The sequence below is a fragment of the Cupressus sempervirens genome, chromosome 5, assembly GCF_028749045.1.
Source record: "Cupressus sempervirens isolate cs-2001-9-10 chromosome 5, ASM2874904v1, whole genome shotgun sequence".
Classification (NCBI taxonomy): domain Eukaryota; kingdom Viridiplantae; phylum Streptophyta; class Pinopsida; order Cupressales; family Cupressaceae; genus Cupressus; species Cupressus sempervirens.
The window spans coordinates 733,363,515-733,389,752 of NC_143122.1; positions in this window are offsets into that span (position 1 = coordinate 733,363,515).

Consider the following 26,238-nt stretch of genomic DNA (forward strand, 5'->3'; position numbering starts at 1 on the left):
CAACTATAGTAATTACAGGAGTTGCACCTTGGCTTTGTGTTTTAGGATCAGTGGTATCTTCTTGTCCTATCTTTTCCTTAGCTTGCTCCTTGGCACTTACTGTGGAATCAACCTTAGCAAATGTGTCTTGTTCTGCTTGCTCTTATGGTTGACCATTTGTAGCTACAAGAGTTTGTGAAGGTGGCTCTTTTGTATTCACCTTCTCCTTAGTTATTCCAGCTACATCTTTTTGCAATTCTTCTAGACTCACCAAAATAAGATTTGTGCACAAATATGATTGTAAAGTTGTTTGGTGAACGATCTTTCTAAGATCCTCTATAGTCAATGGATTACTATTCTGACTTGAAGTATTGAGAACATCCTTTACAATTATAGTTTCTATAGATGTAAGTGCTACATGTGGAGGACTAGGTGGTGGCATTTGTGTATCTTGGACTCTTTGTTCTTGTTGCTACTCCTCAGTTGTTGCCTCATCACCACTTTATGTTGTAAACACGAAGAAATTTAAAACTATAGAGCTCGGCACTAGTGTAAATACCTTAAAATTGATGAAATCGATGAAACTAAGTTGAATTTCTATTGAAATTGGCTCAAATGTTGTATTCTTTTCTTCGAATTGACTCTGTTCTCTTCTTCATCATTTCTCTTTGTTCGTGATGAAGAAAAATGGTTCAAAATATGATCATATACCCTTATTTTGCAGCATTTAATGCTTAGTCTGATTACAGTTGTCCACTCAGCTTCTTAAGCATTTCTACATTACTTAGCTTCCATTGAAGTATCCCTCACTCAGCTTCTACTACCAACTTGGCTCCAACTAATCATTTGGCTTCTACTGACTTTGGAAATCAACTCAGCATGTATAGAGAAGGATAAAAGGTTCATATAGATATCAAATCATTACTAAAAAGGTACAAAAGGGTTTTTGATGAAATTCCTATCGGACTTCCCCCAAAGAGAGGGTTTGAACACTCTATAGAACAAGAAGAATTGGAAAAGCCGTTGATAAAAACTCCATATCGACACCCTAGGAAGTTCAAATAAGAAATAGAAAAGATAATTCAAGAATTACTGGAAATGGGTCATATTCTACCTAGCAAAACCCCTTGTGCTTCTTCTTTAGTATTAGTAAAAAAGAAAGATGGCACCATGAGGATGTGCATAGACTAGAAAGCCCTAAATAAGAAAACCATAAAGAATAGGTATCCCATATCAAGGATTGATGAATTAATGGATGAATTACATGAAGCATGCTACTCAAAAATTGATCTAAGGTTTGCATATCACCAGATAAGGATGAGGAAGGAAGACATTCCAAAGACTTCTTTTAGGTGCCACTATGAGCATTTTGAATTTCTAGTCCTTCCAGTTGGTCTCACCAATGCACCAACAACCTTTCAATCTTGTATGAACCACATCTTTCGGAAACATTGAGAAAATTTCTACTCATATTTTTTTATGATATACTTATTTATAATAAAACATGGGAAGAACATTTGAGACATATTAAAGAGGGTTTAAACATCTTGGAGATAGTGTTGTTATATGTAAAATGTCAAAATGTGAATTTAGATCAGAATAGATTATATACTTGGGATACAAAATTAGTACAAAAGGAGTAAGTGTGGATGAAGAAAAAATCAAAGTGATCAAGGAGTGGCCAAGACCCAAAACCCTAACCCAACTAAAGGGGTTTGTTGAGTTAAGTAGCTACTATAGACATTTTGTAAAAGGGTTTTTGAAAATTGCATCACCCCTTACCGATTTAACAAAAAAGGACCATTCTTATGGAATGACATATTCCGACAAGCTTTTGAAAAACTCAAAGAAACTATGTATACTTGCCTTGTTCTAGCGATTCTAGATTTCAACAAACTTCTTGAACTAAAACGTGATACATTAGGAGTTGGAATCAAAGCAATACTTATGCAAGCAACACAACCAATAGCCATTGAAAGTTGTATTCTAACTGAAGCAGAAAAACATTACTCAATATATGATAAAGAGATGTCAGCCATCATGTATGCTCGAGAAAAGTACCAATAGTATCTAGTTTGTGGAAGATTAATTTTTAAAATAGATCATAATGGCTTAAGAATATTCTTAAATCAAAAGGATCTTTATAATCGACAACAAAGGTGGGTTAGCAGAATCCAAGCTCAATGATCGACAACAAAGGTGGATTAGCAGAATCCAAGCTTATGATCTTGATATAGAACATGTTAAGGGCATTAATAATGAGGTTGTAGATGCCCTCTTAAGAAGGTCCCATATCAATAATATCAGTAGCATAACCAAGGACTAGAAGGGAGACATTATAGAAAAATACATGAAGGATCCTCAAACACAAGAAATATTAAAAGGAAAATTAGCTAGTGAAGATTTGAAAGTCTAGGATAGTTCAATCCTGTACAAAGGAAGGGTATATTTAGCACCACAATTAGACATTAAAAGAAAAATACTTAAAGAATATCACGACAACTCATTAGCAGGTCATCAAGGATACTACAAAACATACAAACATATAGAGAGAAATATTCTTGGAAAGGGTTAAAGAAAGATGTACTAAAATATGTACAAGAATGTATGATGAGTTAATGGAATAAGGTGGATTTGCAACACCTTGCAGGGTTACTACAACCATTACCCATTCCAAATAAAAAAAAGGAAAGCATATCAATGGATTTCATATACAAGAATTCCAAAGATCTAAGGAAAATACAACATACTTGTGGTCCTAGATAGATTTACAAAATATGCACTTTTTTTTTCCATCTCAAGGGAATACAAAGCACACCACATAGCTGAATTATTCTTTAAAGATATTTTTAGAGCAATGGATACCCCCAAAATATTATAAGTGATAGAGACATCAAGTTTCGCAGTAAGTTCTAGCAAGAAATCTCTTGTTTAGCAGGCACAACCCTGACTCATAGCACAAGTTATCATCCTCAGACTGATGGACATACAAAAATTTTCAATAAATGATTAGAAGGATACCTTAAGAACTACGTTACTGGACATCAAAGTTCTTTGATTAAGTCGTTTCATTTAGGAGAATATTGCTATAATAGTACTCACCATATGTCAATAGGAATAAGCCCCTTTAAAACACTCTACGGATATGAAGCTACATCTTTTGGGAACCTAATAATACAAGAAAGTTTAGTACCAGGAGCACAAAATTTTGTTAAACAGAGTATGGACATCATCAAAACCTAACGAAACACCAATACATACAAACATGAATTATGAAAAATGGTGCTAAGAAGTTGAAGCCACAATTCTATGGACCCTATAAAGCACTTAAGAAGATTGGAGAAGTAGCATATGAAGTCAAATCTCCCCAAGATAGCAAGATACATAACACATTCCATGTTTCCCTTATAAAAAAAGCTTTAGGACAAAAGGTAACTCCATGTGAAGAGTTACCCCCCTTAGACGATGAAGGTCAACTCATTCTAATACTAGCAGTAATTCTAGACAATTGTGAGAAAAGAATGAGGAATAGAAACATTACTAAATTCCTAATTAAGTGGAAGAACCTACTTGAGGAAGATGCTACATGGGAAAATAAATGAATGATTAAGTTTCCCAAGGACAATAAAATTAGAGAAGTAAGGAGGTAAATGAGCCTTGATTAAATAAACTATTACCAAATATTTGTAAGTATAATATATCTTATAAAGATACATTATAATATATCTTATAGGGATCTTTCTAGAGGAGATTTTTTCTAAAGATGAAATTATATAAAATTTCTTATAATTTTGAATTATATTATTATAAAATATTATGAAGTTAATGATGAATCATGATGTAGAATCTACTACTATAATATATGAATTCATTTAATTAAAAACCTAATTACTAAATCCAGTTTTAAAAACCACAACACCCTATGAAGTGTTACATCACTTATGATTCGAGCATATAAAATATGGTGGACGAGAGTATAGTGAAAGAAAATTAGAAGAGGAAGGTACGACGAAATAAGTAATCAAGAAGGAGCTTGTGAACATTCCAAACATATATCAAGGAGAGTTCAGACCAACCATTGACTAGGCCATATGCAACCCAAACACATTTTAGAGATCACATCAATCATTGACCACGTCCCAATTTGCCAGCCAAGACAATTACAGTACATAGCTATCAAACCAAGGAATCAAGGAAGTCAAGGATATACAGTTACATAGAGTATAGTTCCACCAATCAAATCCACCCATACAAAAATGATATGAATAATTTAACTAGTTAATATGGACCATCTCACCAAGGCAAAGATAATATGTATTAATATATGATGAGTTATTAAGATAGCATAAATGTCAATCTATTTTTGAATCTTATTTATATACAAGAAAATAATGGTTATTTATTAAGATAAATAGAGTTTGGGGGGAAGAGAGTGATCTTATTAATTTAAGGTCAAAAGAGTCCCTCTAGGAAGAGAGTGATCTTAACATGGTTATAAGGCCAAAATATTCTATAGATGTTAACATATTCATATGTGTCAAGGGTCTTGGATAGAGAATATCTCTTCTAGGAAGGACCTTAATGGGAGTGCTTCGTAGAAGAGGAAATAGTAACCAGGGATCTAAGGATGCTCAAAAGGGTTATTAATCCAAACATGGAGATATCTTTAAGGTTTGGTTAGGAGAGAGCATAGAATAATGAATTCTATTTTATTGTTGTATAAATTATGACATTGATTTTGCAAGTATTATTGTCCTTGCTAGCGAGGACATTACACAAATGTTAAATTTGTTACCACTCTATTGGCTAATCATTTTTCATTGTCTTCAATGATGTGTCCTTCCACTCTAGAAGAAAAACATGAGATGGATGGTATTCCTTATTCTTCAGTAGTTGGGAGTTTAATGTATGCAATGGTTAACATGCTATCGGATCTTGTTTATGAAGTGGGAGTTGTAAGTGGTTTTAAATGAGGAATCCAATTAAAACTCATTGGCAAGAAATTCAATGATTTTTTTAGTATTTGAGAGGCACTTCCTCTCATGTTCTATGTTTTAACACTAAGACCACTTATATTTGCAGATATGATGATTTTGATATGGTTGGAGATTTAGATAAAAGGAGGTCTACAACAAGCTATGCATTTACTTTTGTTGGGACAATAGTTTGCTAGACTTTTTGTAAGAAAAAAGTTGTTTCTCTTTTCCCTACCAAGGCCAAATATATTTCTCTTATTGAGAGGACTAAAGGGTTGATGTGGTTACAACGATTGATTGGAGAGTTGGGATTTCAGAAATCCAACTTCACTCTATTTTTGGATAGCAGGAGTGCCATTCATTTGGCTAAAAATTAATATTTCTATAGTCACACAAAGCATATAGAAACCATATTTCACTTCATTTGTCATGTTCTTGAAGAGGAAAGACTATAGTTAGAGAAGATTGATACAAAGATTAATCCAGCTGATGTGTTTAGAAAAGTTGTACCTCGAGAGAAGTTTGAATTCTATTGAGCTTCTCTTGGCATTGTCATGCCATAGCTCCACATTTTCATGCCATAGCCATAAGAATTCAAAGTAGGGGATATATTTGTGTAGCATTGATTGGACTTTAAGTGGGAGGTTGTAATGGTTCTCACAGTGTTGGGTGATGCGACGCGCTCCCCTACCCACAGGTGGTTAATTATGTGGTGTTCCATGTTCACTAGCAGTCATGGCTTTTGGTGCAACAGAAAATGGGCCCTACAATTGGTATCAGAGCCTGGTTTTGGCCTGGTCATGGGTTCAAATCTCCTCGGTGCCTTCCCGACCCGCATAAGCACCTGGTATGCGCGTCGAGGGGGAGATTGTTGGGTGATGCGACGCGCTCCCCTGCCCACAGGTGGTTAATTATGTGGTGTTCCATGTTCACTAACAGTCATGGCTTTTGGTGCAACGGAAAATGGGCCCTACACACAGGGGAAAATGTAATGGCTCTAAATGTGCAGTCTAATCATTGCCAACTCTTCCTCTTCTCAGCCTTTTCAGTTTCCATTGAATATTACTGATATAGAATAGAAAAGGTAGTTAATGATGTTGTTCATTGTAACTTGTGATTTATCTAAATAATAGAAATTTCCCTTCTTGAAGAGTGGATGTAGTCCAAATTAGCTAGGTGAACCACTATATAATTTGTGTCCAATCTTCCATCCTTTGATTCAGTTTTACTTTATTTTCTATATCTTTTATTTAGCTCAACACAAACAAATTAGCCCACAAATTGAAGTATTAAACAACCATAATTTCAATGTATATGAAAAAGAGATCATTGGAGCTACAACATCTAGAGTCGATTGGAAGATTCAATAACAATGGAAATCTATCTCCACCTTAATATGAAAAACTGATTAGAAATTAAAAAGTGAGAAATGACTACATGAACAAATTTAGACCTTACACGCCGTTAACATATACATTAATTATGGGTAAATATCAAAGATTGAAGGTACCCATTTCTAACAATTAAGTTAATTCCTAAAATCTATAAAATAACTTCTTCAAAGCTAATATTGAAATTCAAAGGTTTTCAATTAGTCTATCAAAAATCAAATCTTGGGCGAGTGCAAGGCTTGTCCTAGAAACCAATTGCAACAACAAATTTATTTTTAATTTTTTTGGATGTTCAATGTTGGAGGTTTACATTGAGAAAGATTTGATTCATTAAAACTAAATTTATATATAGTGAAGTGCATACAGAAAAACACTAAGTAGAATGAAGAAATGGACAATTACTTGAAAGACAATTCAATGAAGAAATGAACGATAGTTCTATCTCTTTTGTGTGAGAGAGAATCAACACTTTCCCTTAAAAACATTATCATCAATAAAACAATTAGAATGAAGGATGACAAATGTTAGATTTTAAAAATTTAAGATATAATCTATAAATTAATTTTTAATTCAAATATTTAAATAAAATGAATTATACTTAATGAATATAAATTATTTTCAATAGATCTTTGGAGTAGGAAATTTAATGACTCACAAAGAGCCCATAAAAAATCAAGTTTCTTTAAATGCAATACCTGAACATAATAAAATAAAATATATAATTTAAACATATAAAAAGTATTATAAGAATTTTAATCTTATTAGTAAAATCATCACTGATAATTACTAAACATCATTTGATAACCATTCTAAAATAAGATTTACTGAAATGTTTTACAAGACATGTTAGACATGCTGAGCTAATACAACATCATTAGATGAAGTTGTAGAATAGAAAACACATTATGAGATGCAAATTTACATTAGTAAATGAGTAGCAGAAGAAAATGTAAAACACATTATTTCTCAGATGCAACTTTTCAGGAGTCACCGTTGAGATTGACCGACACTTAGCCTTCATTTATGCTCTCTCTATCTTTCTCCAAAATTTGAGCAATTCAGAAAACTGAAAAATATAAGAAATGAAGTGTTAAAATCTACAAAGAGAGATCTTTGTAAGGTAATTATTCAAATAATACGAATGAAAAAACATGAATATATTACTTGTGTGGATTTCGAGTCATCTTCCTTGCCAGCAGTTGGTTTGCATTCCAATGCTTTAATCTCTTCCATTTGAGAGAATCAAAGCCCTCAATTTTCTGGGAGGAATAAAGAGGATCCAATTCAACTTCCTCTTCTGAGATTTTCTGATTGTCATGATGAGTACCATTCTAGTCTTCAATTTCTCCTCCTTCAATCTCATTTTGCATGTCGGAGATATTATAAACTCCTTCTTTGCAATTTCCATCTTCTATCTCTGATATGTAGACCATCATGAATACTAAGAGGGGCGAAGGAAGGCAGAAAAACCATCCAAGAATGCACACAGATAGTAATAAAACACTAACACTTTGTAAGCATGAAGTTGAGTATATATCCTCCACCAGACTTGTGCTCATGAATTTCTCAAGGTGAATTCTCAGGTACCCAATTGAAAATCTCCTACCAGAAAATTCTCGTGTGCAATCCATATATGCTATGAAAATGCTACACTTTCGATTCGCTAGATAGTTTTCATTTGTGGTCTTGTGAAGCAGAGAGGAGAGTTTGTGTATCTTTATACATTTCAAAATTGCCAACATCAGGGCCGCTGATTTGGAAGTGCCGCAGCTAATTTTTTGCCATTGCTGATTTCATGGATGAATATTTTCATAGTATTTGAATTTCAAATTTGAATTCTTTGCTTTTTTAAACTAGTTTTTAAATCAGTAGATTTTCACTGCAAAATCTTGATATTCTCATGATCTATTGCTTCTGCCACAATAAACCCTTTTCATGGTGACTATTTTCGCCATATTTGGGCGCCACGATTTTAAAGTTATAATCCAAATCCATCTCATTATAATCTCAACATTCAATTTCTTCTTCTGAGCTTCTTTTAATGCCATTCCAATCTCGCAAAATCTGCCTATTATCTGCATTCACATATCCGCAATTGTGTTCAGTTAACAATGAACGGTAAACATGCAGTAAACTACCCATGCCACTTGATATGTATATTTCTAGCAATAATCTAAACAAAGTTTCATGTACTCTGTTAAAGAAACCCTCATGAAAGTTCCCATCTTTCATCCATTTAATACAAACTTATCAGTTCTTCAACATTCTAAAAGCCCGATAATATATAGAGGGATGAAATGAGGTGAAGAAAATGTTCGGCCTTCCTTTGGTCAATTTTTTGGATAAGTGAATGGTATTTTGGACAGACTCTTTGACGCAACATATTCTTGCACAGTCATTCCACATGTGCTAAGGCTAGGAAAAAATTTATCTCCACGCGTCGCCCAGACATGTTCCTTTGCTGCCTTTCCCCGAATGGCCTAATTTATAGCTTCCTATTGCAGCTGATTTAATGGTAGGGCTGCCATCTATCTCACCTAGGGCTTTATTTGTCATATACTTACCATGGGAGCAGGCCTGGAATTAGAGGGCAAATAAATATGTTTAAAAATTCTAAATATTTAACAATATATATTAAATATTTAAAGAGATTAAAATACTACTAGTTTAAAATCGTAGTTTTTTTTAATATTTAGAAAAGTTATTAATTTAGAGTGAATTTTTAAAAATTATATGTTTTGTTATAAAAAGTATCAAATTCATTAAATAAGTTTCTAGGTTCATAGCATGTTCTATTATAACTTAAATATCTGTCATGCATTTCGAGCTTGTTTAGTTTAGCTTTATCAATCCCTTTGTATTTTTTTTCTCAAAAATTCTCAAGATTGTTTAACATAGTTACTTGTTGCTAGTTTTGAAAACATTGCCTATATTAAGGCCAACTCTATCAAATCAAGGGATTTTGCATCTTTCATTTTTTTGGTCTTTTAAATAGGTGTTGTAGTTGTTTGTGAGGGTGAAACTTTGGGTCACATTGGTCACATCTACAAGGCCACTGAACATAGGCTCTCACAAATGATTCAAAATCATAGTTATACTCTTTATCTTATTTCCCCATATATCACGGTTTCAACAATCAAAGGATAGTAGATACTGGCATCTCTTTCTTTCCTTCATATTGTGTCAGGTCCCCCTACATAATTAATTTCAACATCTAAGTCGAATTCAAAAGCTTTCATATAATTACAAACTAGAAGCTTTATTGAATATCATTACTCATTATCTTCACAAACTCACAACTACTAGTGATCAATAATTTTTTTTTTATAACTACACAATTTTTTAAAAATCCAATGTCTTCTAGACAATCTAAGTCTATATAAAATTCTTACTTATCATCTCTTGCTGGTTATACTATAGTCATTTTGAAAAGGGAATATGTAATGGCTTCGAATGTGCACTCCTTGCTAACTCTTCCTCTTCTCAGCCCTTTCGTTTTCCATTGAATGTTGCTGATATAGAATAGAAAAGATAGTTGATGTTGCTGTTCATTGTAACTTGTGATTTATCTTAATAAGAGAAGTTCCCCTGCTTAAAGAGTAGATCTAATCTAGATTACCTAGATGAAACACTATAAAATCTATGTCCACTCTTGCATCTTTTGATTCAATTTTAGTTTTAGTTTTACTTTATTTTCTATATCTTTTAATTAGCTCAATACTTGGTATTAGAGTTGGTTGAGTTTATTTGATTTTTTGAAAATTGATGAAGATTTATAGGCGACATGGATGAGGCAGATAAGTGGAAAATTGAAAAGTTTTCTTGGCAAAACTTTAGGCTATGGAAAGTGTAGCTAGAGTCTTTACTCATCAAGAAAGATTTACAGCCTGCATTGCTTGGAAAAAACAAAGGGCAAAGGATCATTCACAGAAAAAGAATGAGATAAATTGGATTTGAAAGAAAGGGCAATGATTTTCTTAGGTCTCTCAAGTAACATGTTTTTTAACGTTTTAGCTGAAAGGACAACAAGAGAGCTAGTTGAAAAATTATCTTCATTGTATGAGATACCTTCAACATTGAATAAAGTTTTTATATTGAAGAAGTTATATAATCTAAAAATTAAAGAAGGGGGAGTGATGTTGAATCATCTAAATGAGTTTAATTCATTAGCCAGTCAACTCATTTTAGTTGGTATAACATTTGATGATGAAATAAAATCAATTTTATTGTTATATTCACTTCCAAATAGCTAGGAGTGTGTATTAATGGTTGCAATCACTTCAATAGCAGCCAAGAGCAAGCTAATATTTAATGAAGTTGTAGCCACATTACTTAGTGAAGGCATCGGAATGAAGCACCAAGAACCCTCTTCTAGTGATGCTCTAACTATTGTCAGCACAAGCAATATGGGAAGTGTATGCATGAATATGCGGCCTCTGCTAACACACACACTTCAACATGGTCTTTATTTGCAGATTCATCCCAGAATGAACATTGGATTGTTCATCCAAAAATCAGCTAGCAAGGCGACCTGTTGCCTTCTATCTAAAGGGAATTGCTTGTTAGATATCCTCAGATTTAAGGTGTTAAGCAACCAGACCCTCTAAGAATGAAGGATTTAAGAAATAAAATTAATCTAGAATGAGAAATGCATTCTAATCTAAGAACACGTAAAGGAAACTAGATTAATCATATGCATATTATGCTAAATGAAATTAAGCTAAGGATGCAAATGTATGTAAAATATGAGAAAATGTGAGAAAATGTGAGTATGAATTCCAGCAACAATTTGATGCAAATTTAACTGATTCAATTTGAGTAGAATAAGGAGTTAACTGATTTAACTTATTTTTTATCAATAGTGAACTGGAAATTTCCTTTTTTGAACTGAAGAGAGATTTTGGTGAGATTTAATTTAATAAAATGAGATATGCTCTCATAATTACTTTTTCTATTTAATTAAATAATCTTTTAATTAATTAGAGACACGTTTCTTATTTAATTAAATAACTTTGTTTAATTAATTAGAACTAAGTTCTTCATCTAATTAAACAATTTTGTTTAATTAATTAAAATAGGCACATTTATTAAATTAAATAAATTTAATTCCATAGTACATTAGCCTTAAGATATAATTTTATTTAATTAAAGTATAAATAATTAGTAATTAAATTAAATATTAATTAATAGGTTTAATGTGACTAACATGAGTAAATACTATAGGAATTAAATAATAAGCATGATGAATGTAGATTAGGGTTTTCTGCATCTAACAATTAAGTCAAGTAGCAAATAGCCAAATAAGAATTTGCATAATGGAATAGGACTTTAGGATTGATCTAAAATAGACCAAAATTGGTTGAGATCACAATGAGCCAATTTTGGGGTTTACATTTTGCCCCTCTTTGAATGAATGTGCGAGTAGCACGTTCAATTCAAAGAAAATTAGAAAGTATTATGTGCAGATCAAAAAAAAAGAGATTGGTTCCAAAATTGATTCTATAGAGACCAATTGATGAGCTTTTAAGGACTATCTCTAGAATAGAGCTTAATCCCAAGGAATCCAAGAAATATACCTAGATACCTAAATTGAAACAGATAAGCTTTTAAGGATCATCTCCAGCATGAAGCTTAATCCTAAGGGATCCAAGTAGAACACCTATATACCTAAGTTGATAAGATCTAATTATGAGTCATAGAATCATCCTCGGAATGAGGCTTGATCCTCAGGAGTCAGGCTTTAGACTATCCAGATACCTATCCATCAGACTCAGATCAAAAATGTTATAAGATGTGATCAAAAAATGAAAAGATGAAGTATATGACAATGATACCAGAAAAAGGAGGACAAGATGCCCAGAGTAATGAGATGCCCCAAGTGAGATGGACATAAAATGGGAACTAGATGCCCCGAGCAATGAGACTCAAAATGAGTTGAAATTTAGTTCAATGATGTAATCATCCTACCCCCTCAGGAGTGAAATCAAAAGATGACACACCGAAAGTATGATGTAAGGAGAGTGATGAAAGATACAAAAGAAATCCAAGGTTTAGTAGAATATAGAAGAGATTAGAATGATCTAAAGAAATATAAAGAGATCAGAATAATCTTGAAGAAATATGAAGAGATTAGAACGATCTTGAAGAAAATGAAGAGATCATAAAGATCTGAAGAAATGTGGAGAGATCATAATGATCTAAAGAAATATAAAGCGATTAGAATGATCTGAAGAAATATAAAGAGATCAGAGTGATCTGAAGAAATATAAAGAGATCAGAACGATCTAAATAAATATAAAGAGATTAGAACAATTTGAAGAAATATGAAGAAATCAGAATGATCAAAAGAAATTTGGAGGTTGATCCAAAGTGATTTCAAGATCCAAAGACCAAGTTTGAGTTAAAAAGATTCCAAAAATTGCAAAGTATCAGAAAGATTTGGATTGCAGAAAAAAATTTTAAATGCATTTTGAGCCACTTAAGTCTGTCAGATTTTGAATTCAATCTCAAAAAATGGGTTTAGAGCAACCAAAGTAGCCAAGAGAGTTATTAATCAATCATTTGTTACCGAGCCTCAATATTTAATCATTACTAGATATAGAACAAAGCTCATAGGTCATACAATTTCCACTGACATTGCAATCATGGAAATATGAATATAACAAACATTATTGGTTTGTTGGGATTAAATGTAAGCATTTGAAGCACAAGAAGCTAGAATGACCAGAACATTTGTCACTTTTAATGTAGCAAGTTAACATAAGCATCAAAGCATAGACGCTAGGATGACCTGAATGTTGCTTGCATAACAGACACACCAAACACATAGGAGATCCATCTTATGCTAAGTACTTAGTATTTATACTATCCACAACAACCCTTGCATTCATAACCTGAGACAGAAGTGTGCTAGATATACTCGCAGTGACCCGTATGTTCACTTAGCAGGACGAGTATCAGTATTTGCTATAGCATGAAGAGTTCACTCCAATGAACAAGGAGAAGAACCAATGTTATTGGCATATTCATATAAAAGGAGTCAAGCTACACACAACCATCCAATATGAGATTAAGGCTCTTATAGTGGACACCCCTTTTATGGGAATAGATCAACTTATTGGAACTAAACTGCAAACAGAAAGCAAAGAAAAAGATCATGCCCCCAGTTATTACTTCTCTAATCAAAGATGACATCATCAAGGTGCTCGAGGAGATATGATAAAGAAAAACAAAGCAAAAAAAGAAAATGCTCAGCATATTCAAACAATTATATCATTTTTGAGTTCAATGTTTTCGGGATTGATGTCAAGTGTCAATGTCTAGAACATGTTTGAAAGAAATCTCTTTAGTAGGGTGACGATAGTAGGCAGATGCAATTAGAATGACTGGTGACTAAGGTCAAAGAGGAAACTTCACGATGAAGAACCTAAGAAGGACTAAGCGACAGTAGGCAGACACAGCCAAGATGACTGGTGACTGACACAAAATAGATCTTCCATAAAGGAATCTGGAGACATGAACTTAGCAATAGTAGGTGGACATAGTTGGAACAACTGGTGACTGTAGCAGAAGAGATTCTATGAGGAGAATCTTGAAAAGAGTGACACTAGTGGCAGATGCAGTGAGAACCACTGGTGACTGTTGCGAAGGAGATTCTATGAGGAGAATCCAAAAAATAGTGGTACTAGTGACAGTAGGTAGATGCAGTCAGGACCATTGGTGACCTTCATGAATGAGATTCTATGAGGAGAATCTCAAAAAGCATGACACTAGAGGGGAATGCCCTCGAGCTATGACAAGACTCAATCCATGGATACATGAGTAGAAAGCAGGAAAGCAAAAGCATGAAAGCAATTATATAGAATAGCCAGAAGATGAATTGCAAGATGGAGCATTGGGAACAAGAGGCGCCTGTTCACCAGGTTTTCACCTTCTTGGCACGATTCTCTTTTTTTTGCTACCATGATGCCTATTTCTAGGTTTTCACCAATGACACTTTTCTTGTTTTTCAATTTTTTTGTATTTTTCTCTTTTTGATTTTTTTTTGTATTTTTTGGATTTTCACTTTTTTTGGTGTTACAAAGGCACCTATTGCTAGGTTTTCACTAGGGTAACAATTTTTTTCAGGACTTTTTTTCAAATTTTTAGATTCCTTTCAGAGATTACTAGCTCTCAAGAAGGATCACCTTGATTTTGTTTCAGTGTCTAGCAAGGTGTAGGACAAGACGTAGTAGCAAGCAAGTGGATAAGCAAAGATGGATAAGAAAGGAGTATGAAGTGGTGAATGTTACCCTCAAGGAAAGCCTTCAAAAGATTACCCAAGCTAGGGAAAATGATATAAGCTCATGGTGTAATGAAGGGTATCGTGTAAGTAATCAAAGAAAATGACCATGTCAGGAGATTGCTAAGAATTGAGTTTTCTTCTTTCTTTCATTGATAAAGACCAAAGGGTTAATTGAATAGGATAGAAAATTTTGTTATGGAGGTTATGAGTGAATGACTTCAGGAATGAGGACATCTGAAGGATAAGCAAGATAGGATGTCATGGATGGAAGAATTATGCATGACACCTATTTACCAGGTTTTCATCATGGTTGTAATGCCACTCAAGACATACTGAAAGAATATAAAAAAAAAATACAATTCCATAAATGCAATAATTTTTTTTTAAATTATCTCAAGAAAGTTCCATTACAATAAAAATACATAAAGATTTCAGAACTATAATGAAATACAATTTCATTTCTTGACACCTATGTCCAACTTTGGAACCCTAAATGCTGATTCAAAAGTAACTTCAGTAAACATCCTTAGCTACTTGAATCTCGAAGCACCTGAAAACCACACAGAATGCAACATAACACAAATAGGGGCTCAGTACACACTAAGTTAAAAGGCGAAATCCATCTACATACATGTTAGTACCAACATATCCAAAAATAGATATCTAATCCATCTAATATAGTGCAAATTTGATAATAATATGCAAGAAGTAAACAATTACTTTTCATTGCAAAAATTAAACTCACACTAAGAATAACTCATAAATGAAACATATATATTCTGAGGTGTCATCGTTATGGCACTAAGTTTTTGCATCCAAATATGGTATGCTCATAGTCATCATATAACGGTATTCTCTATTTTACTTGTCATTGACAGAATAGAGACATGCCTTTTCTCCGTACTTAACCATATAGGTTTAAGTCATAGGTAAGGCCAATTTTCTTTTATGTTAAATTAACCCACCCAATTTATTTTAAAGTTATCACTGAATTAATTAACTGAATAGGATAAACCAACTTCAGCCACCTTGATATATGTTCATCACAGATATTCTTAAAAATACAAATCAAACAGATATACTAAGAATGAACATGCAAAAATTATAAAATTAGTTTACAATATGATACTACATCCTTAAATCCATCTGTAACAGATCTTATACTACCAAGTTCAAAGGTAAATATGGATAATTACATCAACAGGATTAAAACCTAAAATATCAAGATTGCATAGATACAATTGAACTGTTGCACAGCTCAATGATACTTACAAAATCTTCATACTATACTTTTAATTCCCTACTAACCTAATCATCTATACTTAACATCGAAATGACCAAGATAACGAATCATAATGCACATAATATTAACATCATCAAAGTTGTATCAAAATCTACCTCAATTCATATACTACTTTCATTTTTATTAAGAACTAAAATTCATCTTACACAATAAAAGAATTCTATCTTAGGCATCTAATCTCAAACAATTCAATAAATCTAATAGATCACATTATAATCATAGTAAAAACTAAGTACAACCAAATCTTAACAAGTGATCGTTAACTAAGATATTAAGATAAACCAGTGTCTATAAAAGTAACAACTCTATTTTGACAATATGCCACCACCAAAATAACCACAACAACATATTAAGATGTGATGTTTAAAATCGATTTAGAATATAATTCACAATATGCAAAGTGACTTTCAACATTTTACACAACTATTTAAGAATATGTCGATACCCTTAATATATATGTATGTTCGTTTTCAAAATTACAATTTATATGTTATGTCAAAAGTGTCATTCCTATCAGTGATAAAAAATGAACAGAATACAACTTCCTTTGAAGGTATTTCACAAAGATCGACTAATGCTTTTAACATGTTTACTGCCAACTGTTCTCACTAAATTATCTACAACCTAAACTACCATATTGACATTAAAACCAACTAGTTACAATATGCGTTGAACGTAATTCCATAACAGAATTTCCAAATTCACCCAAAATTCATTCTATTTAGGCTTATTTGACTTAAACAATTTCAACCTCCCAAATATGAATTTAACATAACAATAGTTATGCTGTTATAATATAAGCCAACTTCAATTATAATACAAGGTAAATACTTGACAAAATGTTGATGCTCACATTTCCTACTATCGACACTTGAGAAACAAAAATCTCATAGTCTACGAATGGAATATAACCACTAAGCACTAAGATTGAGACATCCAATAAACTTATTGTGAAAAACATAATCATCCATTAAAAAATAAGACCCTAAACTCGGCTAAGTACATTTCTAAACTAATATGCTTGTTTATAGTTGAACTATTTGACAAAATGCCAATGACATTAATTTCATAAGAAATTTAACTCAACTGTGTTTTTTTTTTAAACACTAACAGTCCATCTAACAGCATAACCAACCTAAATTTGAAAACCATTGTTTATGAATAAGCTATAATATATTTGAATAAGATATTGGGATAAACAACTATGCCCTAGCTCAAATGCAAAACCCAGCAAAAAGAAAACTCAATTCCATTTATCGAGCTGTTTAACTCTAGACGTATCACACCATACACAGTGACCTCCTCTTTTTCCTCAACATAATAAACACCCAAAAATGTACAACATAACATAACGATAGTTTCACTCAAACTTATAATTTAAAACTTAGAATTCAGCCAAAGACAATTAGCAACTGAGAGCTATGCCATAACAAACAATAAAGCTCAGACATATCCATGTTTCCCAAGTACACTTTCATAACCTCCCTTGAGTATGGGAACAAACATTTCACAGAAAATATCTCTAAACCTTGCCCATTTCCAGGCTCGAAAGTAGTTTATGCAAATGTCCTTCAAAACATTTTAAAATCAAACTTCTACCATTCCTAATTTAAACATTTAAATGCAATAGCAAGAGAGCGAAGGATAGAAAATGCCCCTACGTGAGGTAAGAAGACACAAATTGTTCAACAAAGTCCCTGCTACACAACTTGATGTGAAGCCCAAAATGCCAAATCCGACCAAATTTCAAGATGCAAAGATGGAAGAGCTTGATAAAAAAACTGGTTGTGAATAATATCTCGAGACTTAGCCTCATATGCAAGAAAATAGTTCCAACAAACCCTTCCATGTTTCCGAAAATCACTGCAACTTAGTTCACAAATGTATGCCAAATAGAGCACGGCAGCCTTGATTTCGGCCAAGCCTTAACAGTAAACCCTCTCGAAATTGAAATGATCAACAGAACACCGAGTGCCATAATGCCTCTTTAATATTGCTTTTAATGCTACAATGCAACATAGCGATATGGGTACAATAAAAATAAACCCATTACCACTTCCATTTTGGCATTTTGTAACAATGCGAAATTCACATCATTTAAGCATTCAAGACTAATTTACAAAACAACTAGTATGCATGATCTATCATCTGTGGGTAATAAAACCCTAACTTAAACAAGTGAAGCATTGAAATGAAATCCAAACCATTATAAGGTAAGATGCAATTAAATATATTTAACCCTATTAACAACATTTCCAAATATACCAAGTCAAAAACCTCTAAGGTTGTGATTAATCTATTTACAATTTATATGCATAAACCTTGTAAAACTTAACCTCATGAACACTTGATACCCTATTTAATGAATTCTTATAATCAAGTTTACAATCCTTAAAATTCAAACTAAGTTAAGAACTTAAAACATTTTATTCCTTCAAAGCAATCCAATATAAGCAACCGAAAAATGTCAGGTATTAAAACCTCTTATATTAAAATCATAAGTCATCCTTTATATCTAGATAAAGTAATGCTGATACCGGAAACACACTCAAAAAAAGTTTTATGTTCTTGCTAAATAGAATATAATCAAATTTTGACTAAACAATCAATGTGTCAAACTGAAAGAAATTAGATCACAGCTAAGTCATAAAAGTAGAATAACCAAAAGAAGGAGTCAGGCATGACACCCTCCCCCACTAAGCTTGGACTTTCTCTTGGAAGTCAGCAAATAAGTATGGATAAGCTGTTCTCATCATTAAAATATCCTCCCAGGTAGCAAAAGTTTCATCATTGGGGTCCCATAAGACTTTTACTTGCCTTATTTCTCTTCCTCTTAAACTCATAGTTCTGCTTTGTGTGATCAGCACTTGTTCCAGCATGACCTGCCCATCCAAAATCTACAAATGTTTCCAATCCAGCACGTGAGAAACGTCAGGAATATACTTATGTAATATTGAAACATGAAAAAAATTATGAATGCGTGAAAGATTCGGTGGCAAGGAAAGTTTGTAGGCAACAGGTCCAATCCATTCCAAAATTTCAAACGGACCAAAAAATCGTGCTGCTAACTTGGACCCCTTTCCATAATGAATCAGACTCTTATGCAGCGTAATACAGAGAAACACTTTATCACCAACCAATAATTGACGTTCGGTTCTATGCTTATCAGCATATTTCTTCTGCCTATCTTGAGCAGTAATAAGGTGCTCTCTGATCCTCTTAACCTACTGCTCCAAATCTAAGAACATATCAGGTACTAGAAGAGTCCTATCCTCCAAATTGTCCCAGCTAAGAGGTGTCCTACAAGGTCTTCGATATAATGCTTGAAATGGTGCCATACCTATGGAACTGTGATATCCATTGTTATACGCAAACTCAACCAAGTGTAGATACTCCTCCCATTTATTCTGTCTATCCATTACGTACATCCTAAGCATGTCTTCCAAAATTTGGTTGACACGTTCAATTTGTCCGTCCATCTCAAGGTGATAGGCTGAACTGAAATTCAGCTGAGTACCTAACTCTCGCTACATGGATTTCCAAAGAGGTGAAGTAAACACTGGATCCCTATCAGAAATAATCTATTTAGGAATTTTGTGTAACTTAACTATCTATTCCATATATACTTTGGCAATAGTTGCTGCATTATAGGATGATCTAACTGGAATAAAATGAGCAACCTTAGATAACCGATCCACAACCACCATGATAACATCATGTCTTTGAGCTATAATAGGTAGTCTAGTAATAAAATCTATTGAAATGGTGTCCCATTTCCACTCTGGAATATTATGTGGCTGCAATAAACCTACAGGGTGCTGATGTTCAGCCTTAACTTGCTGACATTCCAAGCAACGACCCACAAAATCTACTATGTCTCTTTTCATTCCAAGCCAATAATAATGCTTCTTAAGGTCAGCATGCATTTTCTTGACACTCGGATGAGCCGAATATGGTTCCTTGTGTGCTTCAACCATAATAAGATCTCTCAAATCTCCTAGCTCAAGAACGTACACATTCCCTCTAAATAGCAGCAGACCTTCAGGATTCACTAAATACCCCTCAAAACGCCCCTCCAAGACGCTGCCACTATCCAAAATAGCCTCAACATCTTGAAACCAATGATCTGCGAAAAGGTTTTGTAAGATCCTATCCTTAAGATCTACTAAAAGAATCAAAGAAGATAGTTCATGTTGCCTTCTGCTAAGAGCATCAGCAACCATGTTCTCCTTCCCTTGCACATATTTAATCTCAGAGTCATATTCACATAGGAATTCCATCCATCTTCATTGCCTAGCGTTGAGGTCTGGTTGTGTGAAAAGATACTGAAGACTTTGATGATCCGAATGTAACTCAAAATGTCGACCCAGAGGAAAATGCCGCCATTTGGTCAAAGCATGCATAATCGCAGCAAGTTTGAGATCATGAGTTGGGTAATTCACCTCATGATTCTTAAGTTTTCTGGACTCATAAGCTATAACACACCTCTCTTGCATCAAAACTGCCCCTATGCCATCCAATGATGTATCAGTGCAAACTACGAACTCGTTAGTTGAATGAGGGACTGCTAAAATGGTGTGTTGGTCAAACATTTCTTTAGTTTCTAAAATGCTGCCTCACACTCAACTATCCACACAATTTTTTCTTCCCTTTTCTCTAAAGAGATGTGATCGGGTGCGCTATACTGGAGAATTTTAATACAAATCTATAGTAATAGCTTGCTAAGCCCAAGAAACTTCAAACCTCAGATACATTTGTAGGTGTTGGCCAATCTACAATAGCTCAAATTTTTGATGGATCCATAGAAATTCCATCACAAAAAATAATATGCCCTAAGTAACAAATCTTCGATTTGAAGAATTCACACTTTTCAGGATTGGCATACAATCTATTCCTACGAAGACATTCCAAAACCTTCTCTAAATGCTGCTTGTGCTCCTCAATAGTGTTTGAGTAAACCAAAATGTCTTCCAAAAAAGCACCACAAACTTGTCAAGGAAAGTTCTGAACACACCGTTCATCAGACTCATGAACACAGAAGGTGCATTGGTTAACCCAAAAGGTACCACTATGAACTCAAAGTGTCCATACCTAGTGTGAAACGTTTTCTTATGGATATCAGCTTCCTGGATTCTAAGCTGATCATATCCAGATTTCAAATCAATCTTAGAAAAGATTCGGGCACCCTTGACCTAGTGAAACAAGTCATCGATTCGAGGAAAAGGATACATGTTCTTACTAGTGACTTTGTTCAACTGTCTATAATCAATACAAAGCCTTAAAGAACCATCTTTCTTCTTAACAAAGATCACCGGAGCACCCCAAGGTGAAACACTAGGATGAATCAAACCTCTTTCTAAAAGCTCTTCCAACTGAAATTTAAGTTCAACCAGCTCTTGAGCTGTCATTCTATAAGGAGTCTTAGAAATTGGTTCCGTTCTTGGCACTAAATCGATCCAAAAATCAATTTTTCTCTTCGGAGGTATTCCAGGAATCTCCTTAACAAAAACATCCAAAAAGTTTCACAAAATAGGATGAACAAGAGAAGAACTCTTAACTACAAAATCTTCAAAGTTGTTTACTGAAATGGGAAACAAACTATAGCCTTTTCGAGCACACCTTGCCAATTGCTTGGCAGAAATTGTTCGCAAAGAGATAGGTCTCACTAAATTATAGATACAACCTAAAGTTCCATATTGACATTAAAACCAACTAGTTACAATATGCGTCGAACCTCATTCCATAACAAAATTTCTGAATTCACCCAAAATTTATTCTATTTAGGCTTATTTGACTTAAACAATTTAAACCTCCCAAATACGAATTTAACATAACAATAGTTATGCTCTTACAATATAAACCAACTTCAATTATAATACAAGGTAAATACTTGACAAAATATCGATGCTGACATTTCCTACTATCAACACTTCAGAAACAAAAATCTCATAGTCTACGAATGGAATATAACCACTAAGCACTAAGATTGCGACATCCAATAAACTTATTGTGAACAACATAATCATCCATTAAAACATAAGACGCTAAACTCCGCTAAGTACATTTCTAAACTAATATGCTTGTTTATAGCTAAACTATTTGACAAAATGCCGATGACATTAATTTCATAAGAAATTTAACTCAACTGTGTTTTTTTTTTCTTTTAAACGCTAATAGTCCATCTAACAGCATAACCAACCTAAATCTAAAAACCATTGTTTATGATTACACTATACTCTGTTTTGAATAAGATATTGGGATAAACAACTATGCCCTAGCTCAAATGCAAAATCCAGTAAAAAGAAAACCCGATTCCATTTATCGAGCTATTTAACTCTAGACGTATCACACCATACACAGTGACCTCCGCATTTTCCTCAAAATAATAAACACCCAAAAATGTACAACATAACACAACGATAGTTTCACTCAAACTTCTAATTTAAAACTCAGAATTCAGCCAAATACAATTAACAGCTGAGAGCTATGCCATAACAAACAATAAAGCTCAGACATATCCATGTTTCCCAAGTACACTTTCATAACCTCCCTTGAGTATGGGAAAAAACATTGCCAAGAAAATATCTCTGAACCTTGCCTATTTTTAGGCTCGAATGTAGTTTATGCAAATGTCCTTCAAAACATATTAAAATCAAACTCCTACCATTCCTAATTTAAAGATTTAAATATAGTAGCAAGAGAGAGAAGGATAGAAAATGCCCCTATGTGAGGTAAGAAGACACAACTTGTTCAACAAAGTCACTGCTACACAACTTGATGTGAAGCCCAAAATGCCAAATCCGACCAAAGTTCAAGATGCAAAGATGGAAGAGCTTGATAAAAGAACTAGCTGTGAATAATATCTCGAGGCTTAGCCTCATATGCATGGAAATAGTTCCAACAAACCCTTCCATGTTTTCGAAAATCACTGCAACTTAGTTCAGAAATGTATGCCAAATAGAGCACGATGGCCTTGATTTTGACCAAGCCTTAACAGTAAACCCTCTCGAAATTGAAATGATCAACAGAACACCGAGTGCCATAATGTCTCTTTAATATTGCTTTTAATGCTACAATGCAACATAGTGATACAGGTACAATAAAAATAAACCCATTACCACCGCCATTTTGGCATTTTGTAACAATACAAAATTCACATCATTTAAGCATTCAAGACTAATTTACAAAACAACTAGTATGCATGATCTATCATCTGCAGGTAATAAAACCCTAACTTAAACAAGTGAAGCATTGACATGAAATCAAAACCATTATAGGGTAAGATGCAATTAAATATATTTAACCCTATTCACAACATTTGCAAATATTCGAAGTCAAAAACCTCTAAGGTTGTGATTAATCTATTTACAATTTATATGCATAAACCTTGCAAAACTTAACCTCATGAACACTTGATACCCTATTTAATGAATTCTTATAATCAAGTTTACATTCCTTAAAACTCAGATTAAGTTAAGAACTTAAAACGTTTTATTCCTTCAAAGCAATCTAATATAAGCAACTAAAAAATGTCAGGTATTAAAACCTCTTATATTAAAATCATAAGTCATCCGTCATATCTAGGTAAAGTAATGCTAATATCAAAAACACACTCAACAAAAGTTTTATGTTCTTGCTAAACAAAATATAATCAAATTCTGACTGAACAATCAATGTATCAAACTGAAAGAAATTAGATCACAGCTAAGTCATAAAAGCAGAATAACCAAAAGAAGTCAGACATGACAATGGTACTTGTCCAAGGTGCCACAAGAAGTGGTTTTCACCATAGGAAGGATTTATTTTTCTTTACTTTTGCTACCAAGGCGCCTGTTTCCAGGTTTTCACCAAGGCAGTTTTTCTTTTCTTTTTTCTTTTTTTCTTAGATTTTTAGATTTTTTGGAAAGAATTCAAGACTTTCTCAATTTTTATAGCATTTCTATAAGAAAGATAAGTTATGATAAGCCAAATCCATAGCAAGGTACACTCAAAGATGCTGATAAGGTAATGGAGGGAGATAGGAAAATGAGAGGTAGATGGAGGATAAGGTTGTTGGTTTTGGAAGACCGAAACAAGCAAGGATGGCAAGCAGGCATAAGATTTAGAGGATCTCATGAGGGTGGATGAGATATTAGGAAAGATCAACATTGACACACATCTTGAAGGGTAGTGGAATGATGGAGGAAATATGGATGAAATAGATTGAGGCTTAGATATATAAGGTAGAAAAGCCATTTTGGAGAGGGGTGGAGTAGAAGGTTTTGAAACCTTTTTAAGAAGATGTTGGGAAAAAGATGGAGTGGAAGTCTTTGGAAGCTTAAATGTCAATTTTTATTTGTTTTCAATATTCATGTCCTTCAAAAGAGAATTGGGTATCCATATAGCTTTGGAACGCATTTCTTCAATAATAGATTTAAGAACCCATACTTTCTTTTGTTGAGCTCTTTGAATAGTGGACCTTTGTGGTCCCTTTTGCATATTTTCCTTCTTGAGATTCGCATGTCGATTAGAGGAGACATAGTGAACATAGTGAGTATAATTTCTAGATTTATGGATTCACCTAAGAACTCACATTGGAAAGTAGGAAAGAGAATATTGAGATACATTGCAAGGACTCTAAATTATAGCATAATATATTCTTCTTCAAATTATTTTCAACTAGTTGGATATACTGACAGTGACTTTGTAGGAAGTATTGGTGATAGAAAGAGCATATCAAGATATGCATTTCATCTTGGAACAAGTGTGGCATGGGCATAAAAGAAGCAACCTATCATGACTATTTCTTCAACTAAAGTAGAATATGTAGCTAGTACATCAGCAGTATATCAAGCAATATGGATGCAAAGAGTCTTGAAACATCTAATTCATGAGCAAGAGGATTCTACTACAATCTATTGTGATAACAAGTTTTTCATCGCACTATCAAAGAATCATATTTTTGACAAGACAAAAAGCACATTGATACTACATATCATTTTGTTCAACAATTGGTCAATAATGGAGAAATCAGCTTAGAGTATGAATGTAGATCCAAAGATCAATTGACAGATATATTTACAAAGGAATTAGAACAAGAACAATTTGAATATCTAAGAGATCAAATGAATATTATAAACTTTGATATAATTAATGGTAGAAATTAGGGGGGACTATTGGCATGTGGTAATTTCTACAGTGATCAACAATCTAGAATTTGTTTTAAATTTTTCAACCAGCATATTTAATATGGAAGCTTCCCACTGCCCTTCTATATACATTGTTCTCTTTCCTCTTTTTACATGTGATTTTTGACTACCACATATTCCAGATCCTATCCTTCCTATTGTTAATGTGTATGGTTCTAGACCTCTATGAATAGAGGCAGATGTAATGGATAGAATCATCAGACAAATAAATGATAATACAAAGCTTTCTCATTTTATTTTAGTTTTCTCTATCTCTGGCCACCTTCAAATTAGATTGAATGTTTCGTGGTAGAGAGGAAATAATTTGTATATCCACATTTAGAAATTAAAAATTTTGAAGCAAGCTTCATGTTTTCAAACTTCTATCTTGTCTCACCAAAGATTAGAATCCCCTAATCGAATATTTGCAAAAATGGTCACCAAAACAAAATTACAAAATTATTTTACTGCATTTTGGGATTTTCCTCTTAAAACACATTCAAATATTCAAATGTGAATTTAAAATTAAAATAAAATTATTAATGAAAACATTCAACCATAAATCAGCCAGTACATAAAATTAAAAAAGCCCCAGCTCTAATTTAGCCATGCCACCTCCAAATCAGTGGCACTAATGTTGGCAATTTTTTATTTTTCATTAATGAATAGTGTCCTTTTCTATTAATAAAATATACCTAGATTACAATTTACAAAAAAGGGCCAATGGATACAAGATCACCTTGCGAATGAGTTCGAAGCTGAACTAATAAAATAGCCATAGTCAAAAATAGAAACTATTCATAAAAAAAATCATATAAGGCAACTTTAGGCTTCCAAAGTAGTGCCAACCAAGGGTGGTGAATCATCTTTGTCTTGAAACCCCAATCAGCTTTAGGATTGGGTGACAGGTTAGGAATAGTCCAGCCATCATTAGTAGTAGTAGTAAGAGTGGCAACCTTCACATCTTTGATCTCTAGCCATAGAGGAAAGATCACCAAGTCTAGGCGAGGTCATTTCCTAGAATGTGCATGATGAGTACCAAAAGGAGGAGCCAGGGACCAACCAAAACCACCATGGGGTGGAGAAGCTGAGTGACACCTCCATCCACCATCACCACCACTATAGAGTGGTGGTGGGA